Here is a 16294-nt window from a genome sequence, read left to right as displayed (position 1 = left end):
CTGTAGGCCTGAGACTGTTGACCTGAGACTGTTGACCTGAGACTGTAGGCCTGCGACTCTAGGCCTAAGACTGTTGACCTGAGACTCTAGGCCTGAGACTGTAGGCCTGAGACTCTAGGCCTGAGACTGTGGGCCTGAGACTGTAGGCCTGAGACTCTAGCCCTTAGACTGTTGACCTGAGACTGTAGGCCTGAGACTGTGGGCCTGAGACTGTGGGCCTGAGACTGTAGGCCTGAGACTCTAGGTCTGAGACTGTGGGCCTGAGACTGTAGGGCTGAGAATGTAGGCCTGAGACTGTGGGCCTGAGACTGTAGGCCTGAGACTGTAGGCCTGAGACTGTTGACCTGAGACTGTTGACCTGAGACTGTAGGCCTGAGACTGTTGACCTGAGACTGTAGGCCTGAGACTGTAGGCCTGAGACTCTAGGCCTGAGACTGTAGGCCTGAGACTGTAGGCCTGAGACTCTAGGCCTGAGACTGTAGGCCTGAAACTGTTGACCTGAGACTGTAGGCCTGAGACTCTAGGCCTGAGACTGTAGGCCTGAGACTCTAGGCCTGAGACTGTTGGCCTGAGACTGTAGGCCTGAGACTATAGGCCTGAGACTGTTGACCTGAAACTGTAGGCTTGAGACTGTTGGCCTGAGACTGTTGACCTGAGACTGTAGGCCTGAGACTGTTGACCTGAAACTGTAGGCCTGAGACTGTGGGCCTGAGACTGTTGACCTGAGACTGTAGGCCTGAGACTGTAGGCCTGAGACTGTTGACCTGAGACTGTTGACCTGAGACTGTAGGCCTGAGACTGTGGGCCTGAGACTGTTGACCTGAAACTGTAGGCCTGAGACTGTAGGCCTGAGACTGTAGGCCTGAGACTGTTGACCTGAGACTGTAGGCCTGAGACTGTTGACCTGAGACTGTAGGCCTGAGACTGTAGGCCTGAGACTCTAGGCCTGAGACTGTGGGCCTGAGACTGTAGGCTTGAGACTCTAGACCTGAGACTGTAGGCCTGAGACTGTTGACCTGAAACTGTAGGCCTGAGACTCTAGGCCTGAGACTGTTGACCTGAGACTGTAGGCCTGAGACTGTAGGCCTGAGACTCCAGGCCTGAGACTGTAGGCCTGAGACTGTAGGCCTGAGACTCTAGGCCTGAGACTGTAGGCCTGAGACTGTTGACCTGAGACTGTAGGCCTGAGACTCTAGGCCTGAGACTGTTGGCCTGAGACTGTAGGCCTGAGACTGTTGACCTGAAACTGTAGGCCTGAGACTGTTGGCCTGAGACTGTTGACCTGAGACTGTAGGCCTGAGACTGTAGGCCTGAGAATGTTGACCTGAAACTGTAGGCCTGAGACTGTGGGCCTGAGACGGTTGACCTGAGACTGTAGGCCTGAGACTGTTGACCTGAGACTGTTGACCTGAGACTGTAGGCCTGAGACTGTTGACCTGAGACTGTTGACCTGAGACTGTAGGCCTGCGACTCTAGGCCTGAGACTGTTGATCTGAGACTCTAGGCCTGAGACTGTAGGCCTGAGACTGTAGGCCTGAGACTCTAAGCCTGAGACTGTGGGCCTGAGACTCTAGGCCTGAGACTGTAGGCCTGAGACTGTTGACCTGAAACTGTAGGCCTGAGACTCTAGCCCTGAGACTGTTGACCTGAGACTGTAGGCCTGAGACTCTAGGCCTGAGACTGTAGGCCTGAGACTGTAGGCCTGAGACTCTAGGCCTGAGACTGTAGGCCTGAAACTGTTGACCTGAGACTGTAGGCCTGAGACTCTAGGCCTGAGACTGTAGGCCTGAGACTCTAGGCCTGAGACTGTTGGCCTGAGACTGTAGGCCTGAGACTATAGGCCTGAGACTGTTGACCTGAAACTGTAGGCCTGAGACTGTTGGCCTGAGACTGTTGACCTGAGACTGTAGGCCTGAGACTGTTGACCTGAAACTGTAGGCCTGAGACTGTGGGCCTGAGACTGTTGACCTGAGACTGTAGGCCTGAGACTGTAGGCCTGAGACTGTTGACCTGAGACTGTTGACCTGAGACTGTAGGCCTGAGACTGTAGGCCTGAGACTCTAGGCCTGAGACTGTGGGCCTGAGACTGTAGGCCTGAGACTCTAGCCCTTAGACTGTTGACCTGAGACTGTAGGCCTGAGACTGTGGGCCTGAGACTGTAGGCCTGAGACTGTAGGGCTGAGAATGTAGGCCTGAGACTGTGGGCCTGAGACTGTAGGCCTGAGACTGTAGGCCTGAGACTGTTGACCTGAGACTGTTGACCTGAGACTGTAGGCCTGAGACTGTTGACCTGAGACTGTAGGCCTGAGACTGTAGGCCTGAGACTCTAGGCCTGAGACTGTAGGCCTGAGACTGTAGGCCTGAGACTCTAGGCCTGAGACTGTAGGCCTGAAACTGTTGACCTGAGACTGTAGGCCTGAGACTCTAGGCCTGAGACTGTAGGCCTGAGACTCTAGGCCTGAGACTGTTGGCCTGAGACTGTAGGCCTGAGACTATAGGCCTGAGACTGTTGACCTGAAACTGTAGGCCTGAGACTGTTGGCCTGAGACTGTTGACCTGAGACTGTAGGCCTGAGACTGTTGACCTGAAACTGTAGGCCTGAGACTGTGGGCCTGAGACTGTTGACCTGAGACTGTAGGCCTGAGACTGTAGGCCTGAGACTGTTGACCTGAGACTGTTGACCTGAGACTGTAGGCCTGCGACTCTAGGCCTGAGACTGTAGGCCTGAGACTCTAGGCCTGAGACTGTAGGCCTGAGACTCTAGGCCTGAGACTGTAGGCCTGAGACTGTGGGCCTGAGACTGTTGACCTGAGACTGTTGACCTGAGACTGTAGGCCTGCGACTCTAGGCCTGAGACTGTTGACCTGAGACTCTAGGCCTGAGACTGTAGGCCTGAGACTGTAGACCTGAGACTCTAGGCCTGAGACTGTGGGCCTGAGACTGTAGGCCTGAGACTCTAGGCCTGAGACTGTTGACCTGAGACTCTAGGCCTGAGACTGTTGACCTGAGACTGTAGGCCTGAGACTGTGGGCCTGAGACTGTGGGCCTGAGACTGTAGGCCTGAGACTCTAGGTCTGAGACTGTGGGCCTGAGACTGTAGGGCTGAGACTGTAGGCCTGAGACTGTGGGCCTGAGACTGTAGGCCTGAGACTGTAGGCCTGAGACTGTAGACCTGAGACTGTAGGCCTGAGACTGTAGGCCTGAGACTGTTGGCCTGAGACTGTTGGCCTGATACTGTAGACCTGACACTGTAGGCCTGAGACTGTTGGCCTGAGACTGTAGGCCTGAGACTGTAGGCCTGAGACTGTGGGCCTGAGACTGTTGGCCGAAACTATAGGTCTGAGACTGTTGACCTGAGCCTGTAGGCCTGAGACTGTAGGCCTGAGACTGTAGGCCTGAGACTGTAGGCCTGAGACTGTTGGCCTGAGACTGTTGACCTGAGACTGTAGGCCTGAGACTGTGGGCCTGAGACTGTTGGCCTGAGACTGTTGACCTGAGACTGTAGGCCTGAGACTGTTGGCCTGAGACTGTAGACCTGAGACTGTAGGCCTGAGACATTTGGCCTGAGACATTTGGCCTGAGACTGTTGACCTGAGACTGTTGTCCTGAGACTGTAGGCCTGAGACTGTTGACCTGAGACTGTAGGCCTGAGACTGTAGACCTGAGACTGTAGTCCTGAGACTGTAGGCCTGAGACTGTTGCCCTGAGACTCTAGGCCTGAGACTGTGGGCCTGAGACTGTTGCCCTGAGACTGTAGGCCTGAGACTGTTGACCTGAGACTGTTGACCTGAGACTGTAGGCCTGAGACTGTAGTCCTGAGACTGTAGGCCTGAGACTGTAGACCTGAGACTGTAGGCCTGAGACTGTTGAACTGAGACTGTAGGCCTGAGACTCTAGGCCTGAGACTGTTGCCCCGAGACTCTAGGCCTGAGACTGTGGGCCTGAGACTGTAGGCCTGAGACTGTAGGCCTGAGACTCTATGCCTGAGACTGAAGGCCTGAGACTGTAGGCCTGAGACTGTAGGCCTGAGACTGTAGGCCTGAGACTGTTGATCTGAGACTGTAGGCCTGAGACTGTGGGCCTGAGACTGTTGACCTGAGACTGTAGGCCTGAGACTGTAGGCTTGACACTGTAGGCCTGAGTCTGTTGCCCTGAGACTCTAGGCCTGAGACTGTAGGCCTGAGACTGTTGACCTGAGACTGTAGGCCTGAGACTGTAGGCCTGAGACTGTTGATCTGAGACTGTAGGCCTGAGACTGTAGGCTTGACACTGTAGGCCTGAGTCTGTTGCCCTGAGACTCTAGGCCTGAGACTGTAGGCCTGAGACTGTTGACCTGAGACTGTAGGCCTGAGACTGTAGGCCTGAGACTGTAGGCCTGAAACTGTGGGCCTGAGACTGTTGGCCTGAGACTGTTGACCTGAGACTGTTGACCTGAGACTGTTGTCCTGAGACTGTAGGCCTGAGACTGTTGACCTGAGACTGTGGGCCTGAGACTGTGGACCTGAGACTGTAGTCCTGAGACTGTAGGCCTGAGACTGTTGCCCTGAGACTCTAGGCCTGAGACTGTGGGCCTGAGACTGTTGCCCTGAGACTGTAGGCCTGAGACTGTTGACCTGAGACTGTTGACCTGAGACTGTAGGCCTGAGACTGTAGTCCTGAGACTGTAGACCTGAGACTGCAGGCCTGAGACTGTTGAACTGAGACTGTAGGCCTGAGACTCTAGGCCTGAGACTGTTGCCCCGAGACTCTAGGCCTGAGACTGTGGGCCTGAGACTGTAGGCCTGAGACTGTAGGCCTGAGACTCTATGCCTGAGACTGAAGGCCTGAGACTGTAGGCCTGAGACTGTAGGCCTGAGACTGTTGATCTGAGACTGTAGGCCTGAGACTGTAGGCTTGACACTGTAGGCCTGAGTCTGTTGCCCTGAGACTCTAGGCCTGAGACTGTTGACCTGAGACTGTGGGCCTGAGACTGTTGACCTGAGACTGTAGGCCTGATACTGTGGGCCTGAGACTGTTGACCTGAGTCTGTAGGCCTGAGACTGTGGGCCTGAGACTGTGGGCCTGAGACTGTTGACCTGAGACTGTAGGCCTGATACTGTGGGCCTGAGACTGTGGGCTTGAGACTCTAGGCCTGAGACTGTAGGCCTGATACTGTTGACCTGAGCCTGTAGGCCTGAGACTGTAGGCCTGAGACTGTGGGCCTGAGACTGTTGACCTGAGACTGTAGGCCTGATACTGTTGACCTGAGACTGTAGGCCTGAGACTGTTGACCTGAGACTGTTGACCTGAGACTGTAGGCCTGAGACTGTGGGCTTGAGACTCTAGGCCTGAGACTGTAGGCCTGAGACTGTTGACCTGAGCCTGTAGGCCTGAGACTGTAGGCCTGAGACTGTGGGCCTGAGACTGTTGACCTGAGACTGTAGGCCTGATACTGTTGACCTGAGACTGTAGGCCTGAGACTGTAGGCCTGAGACTGTTGACCTGAGACTGTTGACCTGAGACTTTAGGCCTGCGACTCTAGGCCTGAGACTGTTGACCTGAGACTGTTGACCTGAGACTGTAGGCCTGCGACTCTAGGCCTGAGACTGTAGGCCTGAGACTCTAGGCCTGAGACTCTAGGCCTGAGACTGTAGACCTGAGACTGTAGGCCTGAGACTGTAGGCCTGAGACTGTTGACCTGAGACTGTAGGCCTGAGACTGTAGACCTGAGACTGTAGTCCTGAGACTGTAGGCCTGCGACTCTAGGCCTGAAACTTTTGACCTGAGCTTGTAGGCCTGAGACTAGGCCTGAGACTGTAGGCCTGAGACTGTTGCCCTGAGACTCTAGGCCTGAGACTGTGGGCCTGAGACTGTTGCCCTGAGACTGTTGACCTGAGACTGTAGGCCTGAGACTGTTGACCTGAGACTGTTGACCTGAGACTGTAGACCTGAGACTGTAGTCCTGAGACTGTAGACCTGAGACTGTAGGCCTGAGACTGTTGAACTGAGACTGTAGGCCTGAGACTCTAGGCCTGAGACTGTTGCCCCGAGACTCTAGGCCTGAGACTGTGGGCCTGAGACTGTAGGCCTGAGACTCTATGCCTGAGACTGTTGCCCCGAGACTCTAGGCCTGAGACCGTAGGCCTGAGACTGTAGGCCTGAGACTCTATGCCTGAGACTGAAGGCCTGAGACTGTAGGCCTGAGACTGTAGGCCTGAGACTGTAGGCCTGAGACTGTTGATCTGAGACTGTAGGCCTGAGACTGTTGATCTGAGACTGTAGGCCTGAGACTGTAGGCCTGAGACTCTAGGCCTGAGACTGTAGGCCTGAGACTGTGGGCCTGAGACTGTTGACCTGAGACTGTAGGCCTGATACTGTTGACCTGAGACTGTAGGCCTGAGACTGTAGGCCTGAGACTGTTGACCTGAGACTGTTGACCTGAGACTGTAGGCCTGCGACTCTAGGCCTGAGACTGTAGGCCTGAGACTCTAGGCCTGAGACTGTAGGCCTGAGACTGTTGACCTGAGACTGTAGGCCTGAGACTCTAGGCCTGAGACTGTAGACGTGAGACTGTAGGCCTGAGACTGTAGGCCTGAGACTGTTGACCTGAGACTGTAGGCCTGAGACTGTAGACCTGAGACTGTAGTCCTGAGACTGTAGGCCTGCGACTCTAGGCCTGAAACTTTTGACCTGAGCTTGTAGGCCTGAGACTAGGCCTGAGACTGTTGACCTGAGACTGTAGGCCTGAGACTGTTGCCCTGAGACTCTAGGCCTGAGACTGTGGGCCTGAGACTGTTGCCCTGAGACTGTAGGCCTGAGACTGTAGGCCTGAGACTGTTGACCTGAGACTGTTGACCTGAGACTGTAGGCCTGAGCCTGTAGTCCTGAGACTGTAGACCTGAGACTCTAGGCCTGAGACTGTTGCCCTGAGACTCTAGGCCTGAGACTGTGGGCCTGAGACTGTAGGCCTGAGACTGTAGGCCTGAGACTCTATGCCTGAGACTGTAGACCTGAGACTGTAGGCCTGAGACTGTTGAACTGAGACTGTAGGCCTGAGACTCTATGCCTGAGACTGTTGCCCCGAGACTCTAGGCCTGAGACTGTAGGCCTGAGACTGTAGGCCTGAGACTCTATGCCTGAGACTGAAGGCCTGAGACTGTAGGCCTGAGACTGTAGGCCTGAGACTGTTGATCTGAGACTGTAGGCCTGAGACTGTTGATCTGAGACTGTAGGCCTGAGACTGTAGGCCTGAGACTCTAGGCCTGAGACTGTAGGCCTGATACTGTGGGCCTGAGACTGTTGACCTGAGCCTGTAGGCCTGAGACTGTAGGCCTGAGACTGTGGGCCTGAGACTGTTGACCTGAGACTGTAGGCCTGATACTGTTGACCTGAGACTGTAGGCCTGAGACTGTAGGCCTGAGACTGTAGGCCTGAGACTGTTGCCCTGAGACTCTAGGCCTGAGACTGTGGGCCTGAGACTGTTGCCCTGAGACTGTAGGCCTGAGACTGTTGACCTGAGACTGTTGACCTGAGACTGTAGGCCTGAGACTGTAGTCCTGAGACTGTAGACCTGAGACTGCAGGCCTGAGACTGTTGAACTGAGACTGTAGGCCTGAGACTCTAGGCCTGAGACTGTTGCCCCGAGACTCTAGGCCTGAGACTGTGGGCCTGAGACTGTAGGCCTGAGACTGTTGACCTGAAACTGTAGGCCTGAGACTGTGGGCCTGAGACTGTTGACCTGAGACTGTAGGCCTGAGACTGTAGGCCTGAGACTGTTGACCTGAGACTGTTGACCTGAGACTGTAGGCCTGCGACTCTAGGCCTGAGACTGTAGGCCTGAGACTCTAGGCCTGAGACTGTAGGCCTGAGACTCTAGGCCTGAGACTGTAGGCCTGAGACTGTGGGCCTGAGACTGTTGACCTGAGACTGTTGACCTGAGACTGTAGGCCTGCGACTCTAGGCCTGAGACTGTTGACCTGAGACTCTAGGCCTGAGACTGTAGGCCTGAGACTGTAGACCTGAGACTCTAGGCCTGAGACTGTGGGCCTGAGACTGTAGGCCTGAGACTCTAGGCCTGAGACTGTTGACCTGAGACTCTAGGCCTGAGACTGTTGACCTGAGACTGTAGGCCTGAGACTGTGGGCCTGAGACTGTGGGCCTGAGACTGTAGGCCTGAGACTCTAGGTCTGAGACTGTGGGCCTGAGACTGTAGGGCTGAGACTGTAGGCCTGAGACTGTGGGCCTGAGACTGTAGGCCTGAGACTGTAGGCCTAAGACTGTTGACCTGAGACTGTAGGCCTGAGACTGTAGACCTGAGACTGTAGGCCTGAGACTGTAGGCCTGAGACTGTTGGCCTGAGACTGTTGGCCTGATACTGTAGACCTGACACTGTAGGCCTGAGACTGTTGGCCTGAGACTGTAGGCCTGAGACTGTAGGCCTGAGACTGTGGGCCTGAGACTGTTGGCCGAAACTATAGGTCTGAGACTGTTGACCTGAGCCTGTAGGCCTGAGACTGTAGGCCTGAGACTGTAGGCCTGAGACTGTAGGCCTGAGACTGTTGGCCTGAGACTGTTGACCTGAGACTGTAGGCCTGAGACTGTGGGCCTGAGACTGTTGGCCTGAGACTGTTGACCTGAGACTGTAGGCCTGAGACTGTTGGCCTGAGACTGTAGACCTGAGACTGTAGGCCTGAGACATTTGGCCTGAGACATTTGGCCTGAGACTGTTGACCTGAGACTGTTGTCCTGAGACTGTAGGCCTGAGACTGTTGACCTGAGACTGTAGGCCTGAGACTGTAGACCTGAGACTGTAGTCCTGAGACTGTAGGCCTGAGACTGTTGCCCTGAGACTCTAGGCCTGAGACTGTGGGCCTGAGACTGTTGCCCTGAGACTGTAGGCCTGAGACTGTTGACCTGAGACTGTTGACCTGAGACTGTAGGCCTGAGACTGTAGTCCTGAGACTGTAGGCCTGAGACTGTAGACCTGAGACTGTAGGCCTGAGACTGTTGAACTGAGACTGTAGGCCTGAGACTCTAGGCCTGAGACTGTTGCCCCGAGACTCTAGGCCTGAGACTGTGGGCCTGAGACTGTAGGCCTGAGACTGTAGGCCTGAGACTCTATGCCTGAGACTGAAGGCCTGAGACTGTAGGCCTGAGACTGTAGGCCTGAGACTGTAGGCCTGAGACTGTTGATCTGAGACTGTAGGCCTGAGACTGTGGGCCTGAGACTGTTGACCTGAGACTGTAGGCCTGAGACTGTAGGCTTGACACTGTAGGCCTGAGTCTGTTGCCCTGAGACTCTAGGCCTGAGACTGTAGGCCTGAGACTGTTGACCTGAGACTGTAGGCCTGAGACTGTAGGCCTGAGACTGTTGATCTGAGACTGTAGGCCTGAGACTGTAGGCTTGACACTGTAGGCCTGAGTCTGTTGCCCTGAGACTCTAGGCCTGAGACTGTAGGCCTGAGACTGTTGACCTGAGACTGTAGGCCTGAGACTGTAGGCCTGAGACTGTAGGCCTGAAACTGTGGGCCTGAGACTGTTGGCCTGAGACTGTTGACCTGAGACTGTTGACCTGAGACTGTTGTCCTGAGACTGTAGGCCTGAGACTGTTGACCTGAGACTGTGGGCCTGAGACTGTGGACCTGAGACTGTAGTCCTGAGACTGTAGGCCTGAGACTGTTGCCCTGAGACTCTAGGCCTGAGACTGTGGGCCTGAGACTGTTGCCCTGAGACTGTAGGCCTGAGACTGTTGACCTGAGACTGTTGACCTGAGACTGTAGGCCTGAGACTGTAGTCCTGAGACTGTAGACCTGAGACTGCAGGCCTGAGACTGTTGAACTGAGACTGTAGGCCTGAGACTCTAGGCCTGAGACTGTTGCCCCGAGACTCTAGGCCTGAGACTGTGGGCCTGAGACTGTAGGCCTGAGACTGTAGGCCTGAGACTCTATGCCTGAGACTGAAGGCCTGAGACTGTAGGCCTGAGACTGTAGGCCTGAGACTGTTGATCTGAGACTGTAGGCCTGAGACTGTAGGCTTGACACTGTAGGCCTGAGTCTGTTGCCCTGAGACTCTAGGCCTGAGACTGTTGACCTGAGACTGTGGGCCTGAGACTGTTGACCTGAGACTGTAGGCCTGATACTGTGGGCCTGAGACTGTTGACCTGAGTCTGTAGGCCTGAGACTGTGGGCCTGAGACTGTGGGCCTGAGACTGTTGACCTGAGACTGTAGGCCTGATACTGTGGGCCTGAGACTGTGGGCTTGAGACTCTAGGCCTGAGACTGTAGGCCTGATACTGTTGACCTGAGCCTGTAGGCCTGAGACTGTAGGCCTGAGACTGTGGGCCTGAGACTGTTGACCTGAGACTGTAGGCCTGATACTGTTGACCTGAGACTGTAGGCCTGAGACTGTTGACCTGAGACTGTTGACCTGAGACTGTAGGCCTGAGACTGTGGGCTTGAGACTCTAGGCCTGAGACTGTAGGCCTGAGACTGTTGACCTGAGCCTGTAGGCCTGAGACTGTAGGCCTGAGACTGTGGGCCTGAGACTGTTGACCTGAGACTGTAGGCCTGATACTGTTGACCTGAGACTGTAGGCCTGAGACTGTAGGCCTGAGACTGTTGACCTGAGACTGTTGACCTGAGACTTTAGGCCTGCGACTCTAGGCCTGAGACTGTTGACCTGAGACTGTTGACCTGAGACTGTAGGCCTGCGACTCTAGGCCTGAGACTGTAGGCCTGAGACTCTAGGCCTGAGACTCTAGGCCTGAGACTGTAGACCTGAGACTGTAGGCCTGAGACTGTAGGCCTGAGACTGTTGACCTGAGACTGTAGGCCTGAGACTGTAGACCTGAGACTGTAGTCCTGAGACTGTAGGCCTGCGACTCTAGGCCTGAAACTTTTGACCTGAGCTTGTAGGCCTGAGACTAGGCCTGAGACTGTAGGCCTGAGACTGTTGCCCTGAGACTCTAGGCCTGAGACTGTGGGCCTGAGACTGTTGCCCTGAGACTGTTGACCTGAGACTGTAGGCCTGAGACTGTTGACCTGAGACTGTTGACCTGAGACTGTAGACCTGAGACTGTAGTCCTGAGACTGTAGACCTGAGACTGTAGGCCTGAGACTGTTGAACTGAGACTGTAGGCCTGAGACTCTAGGCCTGAGACTGTTGCCCCGAGACTCTAGGCCTGAGACTGTGGGCCTGAGACTGTAGGCCTGAGACTCTATGCCTGAGACTGTTGCCCCGAGACTCTAGGCCTGAGACCGTAGGCCTGAGACTGTAGGCCTGAGACTCTATGCCTGAGACTGAAGGCCTGAGACTGTAGGCCTGAGACTGTAGGCCTGAGACTGTAGGCCTGAGACTGTTGATCTGAGACTGTAGGCCTGAGACTGTTGATCTGAGACTGTAGGCCTGAGACTGTAGGCCTGAGACTCTAGGCCTGAGACTGTAGGCCTGAGACTGTGGGCCTGAGACTGTTGACCTGAGACTGTAGGCCTGATACTGTTGACCTGAGACTGTAGGCCTGAGACTGTAGGCCTGAGACTGTTGACCTGAGACTGTTGACCTGAGACTGTAGGCCTGCGACTCTAGGCCTGAGACTGTAGGCCTGAGACTCTAGGCCTGAGACTGTAGGCCTGAGACTGTTGACCTGAGACTGTAGGCCTGAGACTCTAGGCCTGAGACTGTAGACGTGAGACTGTAGGCCTGAGACTGTAGGCCTGAGACTGTTGACCTGAGACTGTAGGCCTGAGACTGTAGACCTGAGACTGTAGTCCTGAGACTGTAGGCCTGCGACTCTAGGCCTGAAACTTTTGACCTGAGCTTGTAGGCCTGAGACTAGGCCTGAGACTGTTGACCTGAGACTGTAGGCCTGAGACTGTTGCCCTGAGACTCTAGGCCTGAGACTGTGGGCCTGAGACTGTTGCCCTGAGACTGTAGGCCTGAGACTGTAGGCCTGAGACTGTTGACCTGAGACTGTTGACCTGAGACTGTAGGCCTGAGCCTGTAGTCCTGAGACTGTAGACCTGAGACTCTAGGCCTGAGACTGTTGCCCCGAGACTCTAGGCCTGAGACTGTGGGCCTGAGACTGTAGGCCTGAGACTGTAGGCCTGAGACTCTATGCCTGAGACTGTAGACCTGAGACTGTAGGCCTGAGACTGTTGAACTGAGACTGTAGGCCTGAGACTCTATGCCTGAGACTGTTGCCCCGAGACTCTAGGCCTGAGACTGTAGGCCTGAGACTGTAGGCCTGAGACTCTATGCCTGAGACTGAAGGCCTGAGACTGTAGGCCTGAGACTGTAGGCCTGAGACTGTTGATCTGAGACTGTAGGCCTGAGACTGTTGATCTGAGACTGTAGGCCTGAGACTGTAGGCCTGAGACTCTAGGCCTGAGACTGTAGGCCTGATACTGTGGGCCTGAGACTGTTGACCTGAGCCTGTAGGCCTGAGACTGTAGGCCTGAGACTGTGGGCCTGAGACTGTTGACCTGAGACTGTAGGCCTGATACTGTTGACCTGAGACTGTAGGCCTGAGACTGTAGGCCTGAGACTGTAGGCCTGAGACTGTTGCCCTGAGACTCTAGGCCTGAGACTGTGGGCCTGAGACTGTTGCCCTGAGACTGTAGGCCTGAGACTGTTGACCTGAGACTGTTGACCTGAGACTGTAGGCCTGAGACTGTAGTCCTGAGACTGTAGACCTGAGACTGCAGGCCTGAGACTGTTGAACTGAGACTGTAGGCCTGAGACTCTAGGCCTGAGACTGTTGCCCCGAGACTCTAGGCCTGAGACTGTGGGCCTGAGACTGTAGGCCTGAGACTGTAGGCCTGAGACTCTATGCCTGAGACTGAAGGCCTGAGACTGTAGGCCTGAGACTGTAGGCCTGAGACTGTTGATCTGAGACTGTAGGCCTGATACTGTAGGCTTGACACTGTAGGCCTGAGTCTGTTGCCCTGAGACTCTAGGCCTGAGACTGTTGACCTGAGACTGTGGGCCTGAGACTGTTGACCTGAGACTGTAGGCCTGATACTGTGGGCCTGAGACTGTTGACCTGAGTCTGTAGGCCTGAGACTGTGGGCCTGAGACTGTGGGCCTGAGACTGTTGACCTGAGACTGTAGGCCTGATACTGTGGGCCTGAGACTGTGGGCTTGAGACTCTAGGCCTGAGACTGTAGGCCTGATACTGTTGACCTGAGCCTGTAGGCCTGAGACTGTAGGCCTGAGACTGTGGGCCTGAGACTGTTGACCTGAGACTGTAGGCCTGATACTGTTGACCTGAGACTGTAGGCCTGAGACTGTAGGCCTGAGACTGTTGACCTGAGACTGTTGACCTGAGACTGTAGGCCTGAGACTGTGGGCTTGAGACTCTAGGCCTGAGACTGTAGGCCTGAGACTGTTGACCTGAGCCTGTAGGCCTGAGACTGTAGGCCTGAGACTGTGGGCCTGAGACTGTTGACCTGAGACTGTAGGCCTGATACTGTTGACCTGAGACTGTAGGCCTGAGACTGTAGGCCTGAGACTGTTGACCTGAGACTGTTGACCTGAGACTTTAGGCCTGCGACTCTAGGCCTGAGACTGTAGGCCTGAGACTCTAGGCCTGAGACTCTAGGCCTGAGACTGTAGACCTGAGACTGTAGGCCTGAGACTGTAGGCCTGAGACTGTTGACCTGAGACTCTAGGCCTGAGACTGTGGGCCTGAGACTGTTGCCCTGAGACTGTTGACCTGAGACTGTAGGCCTGAGACTGTTGACCTGAGACTGTTGACCTGAGACTGTAGACCTGAGACTGTAGTCCTGAGACTGTAGACCTGAGACTGTAGGCCTGAGACTGTTGAACTGAGACTGTAGGCCTGAGACTCTAGGCCTGAGACTGTTGCCCCGAGACTCTAGGCCTGAGACTGTGGGCCTGAGACTGTAGGCCTGAGACTCTATGCCTGAGACTGTTGCCCCGAGACTCTAGGCCTGAGACCGTAGGCCTGAGACTGTAGGCCTGAGACTCTATGCCTGAGACTGAAGGCCTGAGACTGTAGGCCTGAGACTGTAGGCCTGAGACTGTAGGCCTGAGACTGTTGATCTGAGACTGTAGGCCTGAGACTGTTGATCTGAGACTGTAGGCCTGAGACTGTAGGCCTGAGACTCTAGGCCTGAGACTGTAGGCCTGAGACTGTGGGCCTGAGACTGTTGACCTGAGACTGTAGGCCTGAGACTGTTGACCTGAGACTGTTGACCTGAGACTGTAGGCCTGCGACTCTAGGCCTGAGACTGTAGGCCTGAGACTCTAGGCCTGAGACTGTAGGCCTGAGACTGTTGACCTGAGACTGTAGGCCTGAGACTCTAGGCCTGAGACTGTAGACGTGAGACTGTAGGCCTGAGACTGTAGGCCTGAGACTGTTGACCTGAGACTGTAGGCCTGAGACTGTAGACCTGAGACTGTAGTCCTGAGACTGTAGGCCTGCGACTCTAGGCCTGAAACTTTTGACCTGAGCTTGTAGGCCTGAGACTAGGCCTGAGACTGTTGACCTGAGACTGTAGGCCTGAGACTGTTGCCCTGAGACTCTAGGCCTGAGACTGTGGGCCTGAGACTGTTGCCCTGAGACTGTAGGCCTGAGACTGTAGGCCTGAGACTGTTGACCTGAGACTGTTGACCTGAGACTGTAGGCCTGAGCCTGTAGTCCTGAGACTGTAGACCTGAGACTCTAGGCCTGAGACTGTTGCCCCGAGACTCTAGGCCTGAGACTGTGGGCCTGAGACTGTAGGCCTGAGACTGTAGGCCTGAGACTCTATGCCTGAGACTGTAGACCTGAGACTGTAGGCCTGAGACTGTTGAACTGAGACTGTAGGCCTGAGACTCTATGCCTGAGACTGTTGCCCCGAGACTCTAGGCCTGAGACTGTAGGCCTGAGACTGTAGGCCTGAGACTCTATGCCTGAGACTGAAGGCCTGAGACTGTAGGCCTGAGACTGTAGGCCTGAGACTGTTGATCTGAGACTGTAGGCCTGAGACTGTTGATCTGAGACTGTAGGCCTGAGACTGTAGGCCTGAGACTCTAGGCCTGAGACTGTAGGCCTGATACTGTGGGCCTGAGACTGTTGACCTGAGCCTGTAGGCCTGAGACTGTAGGCCTGAGACTGTGGGCCTGAGACTGTTGACCTGAGACTGTAGGCCTGATACTGTTGACCTGAGACTGTAGGCCTGAGACTGTAGGCCTGAGACTGTAGGCCTGAGACTGTTGCCCTGAGACTCTAGGCCTGAGACTGTGGGCCTGAGACTGTTGCCCTGAGACTGTAGGCCTGAGACTGTTGACCTGAGACTGTTGACCTGAGACTGTAGGCCTGAGACTGTAGTCCTGAGACTGTAGACCTGAGACTGCAGGCCTGAGACTGTTGAACTGAGACTGTAGGCCTGAGACTCTAGGCCTGAGACTGTTGCCCCGAGACTCTAGGCCTGAGACTGTGGGCCTGAGACTGTAGGCCTGAGACTGTAGGCCTGAGACTCTATGCCTGAGACTGAAGGCCTGAGACTGTAGGCCTGAGACTGTAGGCCTGAGACTGTTGATCTGAGACTGTAGGCCTGAGACTGTAGGCTTGACACTGTAGGCCTGAGTCTGTTGCCCTGAGACTCTAGGCCTGAGACTGTTGACCTGAGACTGTGGGCCTGAGACTGTTGACCTGAGACTGTAGGCCTGATACTGTGGGCCTGAGACTGTTGACCTGAGTCTGTAGGCCTGAGACTGTGGGCCTGAGACTGTGGGCCTGAGACTGTTGACCTGAGACTGTAGGCCTGATACTGTGGGCCTGAGACTGTGGGCTTGAGACTCTAGGCCTGAGACTGTAGGCCTGATACTGTTGACCTGAGCCTGTAGGCCTGAGACTGTAGGCCTGAGACTGTGGGCCTGAGACTGTTGACCTGAGACTGTAGGCCTGATACTGTTGACCTGAGACTGTAGGCCTGAGACTGTAGGCCTGAGACTGTTGACCTGAGACTGTTGACCTGAGACTGTAGGCCTGAGACTGTGGGCTTGAGACTCTAGGCCTGAGACTGTAGGCCTGAGACTGTTGACCTGAGCCTGTAGGCCTGAGACTGTAGGCCTGAGACTGTGGGCCTGAGACTGTTGACCTGAGACTGTAGGCCTGATACTGTTGACCTGAGACTGTAGGCCTGAGACTGTAGGCCTGAGACTGTTGACCTGAGACTGTTGACCTGAGACTTTAGGCCTGCGACTCTAGGCCTGAGACTGTTGACCTGAGACTGTTGACCTGAGACTGTAGGCCTGCGACTCTAGGCCTGAGACTGTAGGCCTGAGACTCTAGGCCTGAGACTCTAGGCCT

General features: G+C 55.3%; 1 protein-coding gene across 1 annotated transcript in view; it reads right to left on the bottom strand.

Moving 5' to 3' along the window:
* The window catches only part of glt8d2 (glycosyltransferase 8 domain containing 2), a 43094-nt gene that overhangs the window by 9412 nt on the left and 17388 nt on the right, over positions 1–16294 (bottom strand). The gene's annotated exons all lie outside the window — the stretch shown is intronic.

The sequence above is a fragment of the Eucyclogobius newberryi genome, unplaced genomic scaffold (assembly GCF_026437365.1).
Source record: "Eucyclogobius newberryi isolate DKJ021-1_F unplaced genomic scaffold, fEucNew1.0.hap1 SCAF_2, whole genome shotgun sequence".
NCBI lineage: Eukaryota > Metazoa > Chordata > Actinopteri > Gobiiformes > Gobiidae > Eucyclogobius > Eucyclogobius newberryi.
The sequence above is the reverse complement of the archived record's forward strand: the minus strand, read 5'-3'. Positions and strand labels throughout refer to the sequence as shown.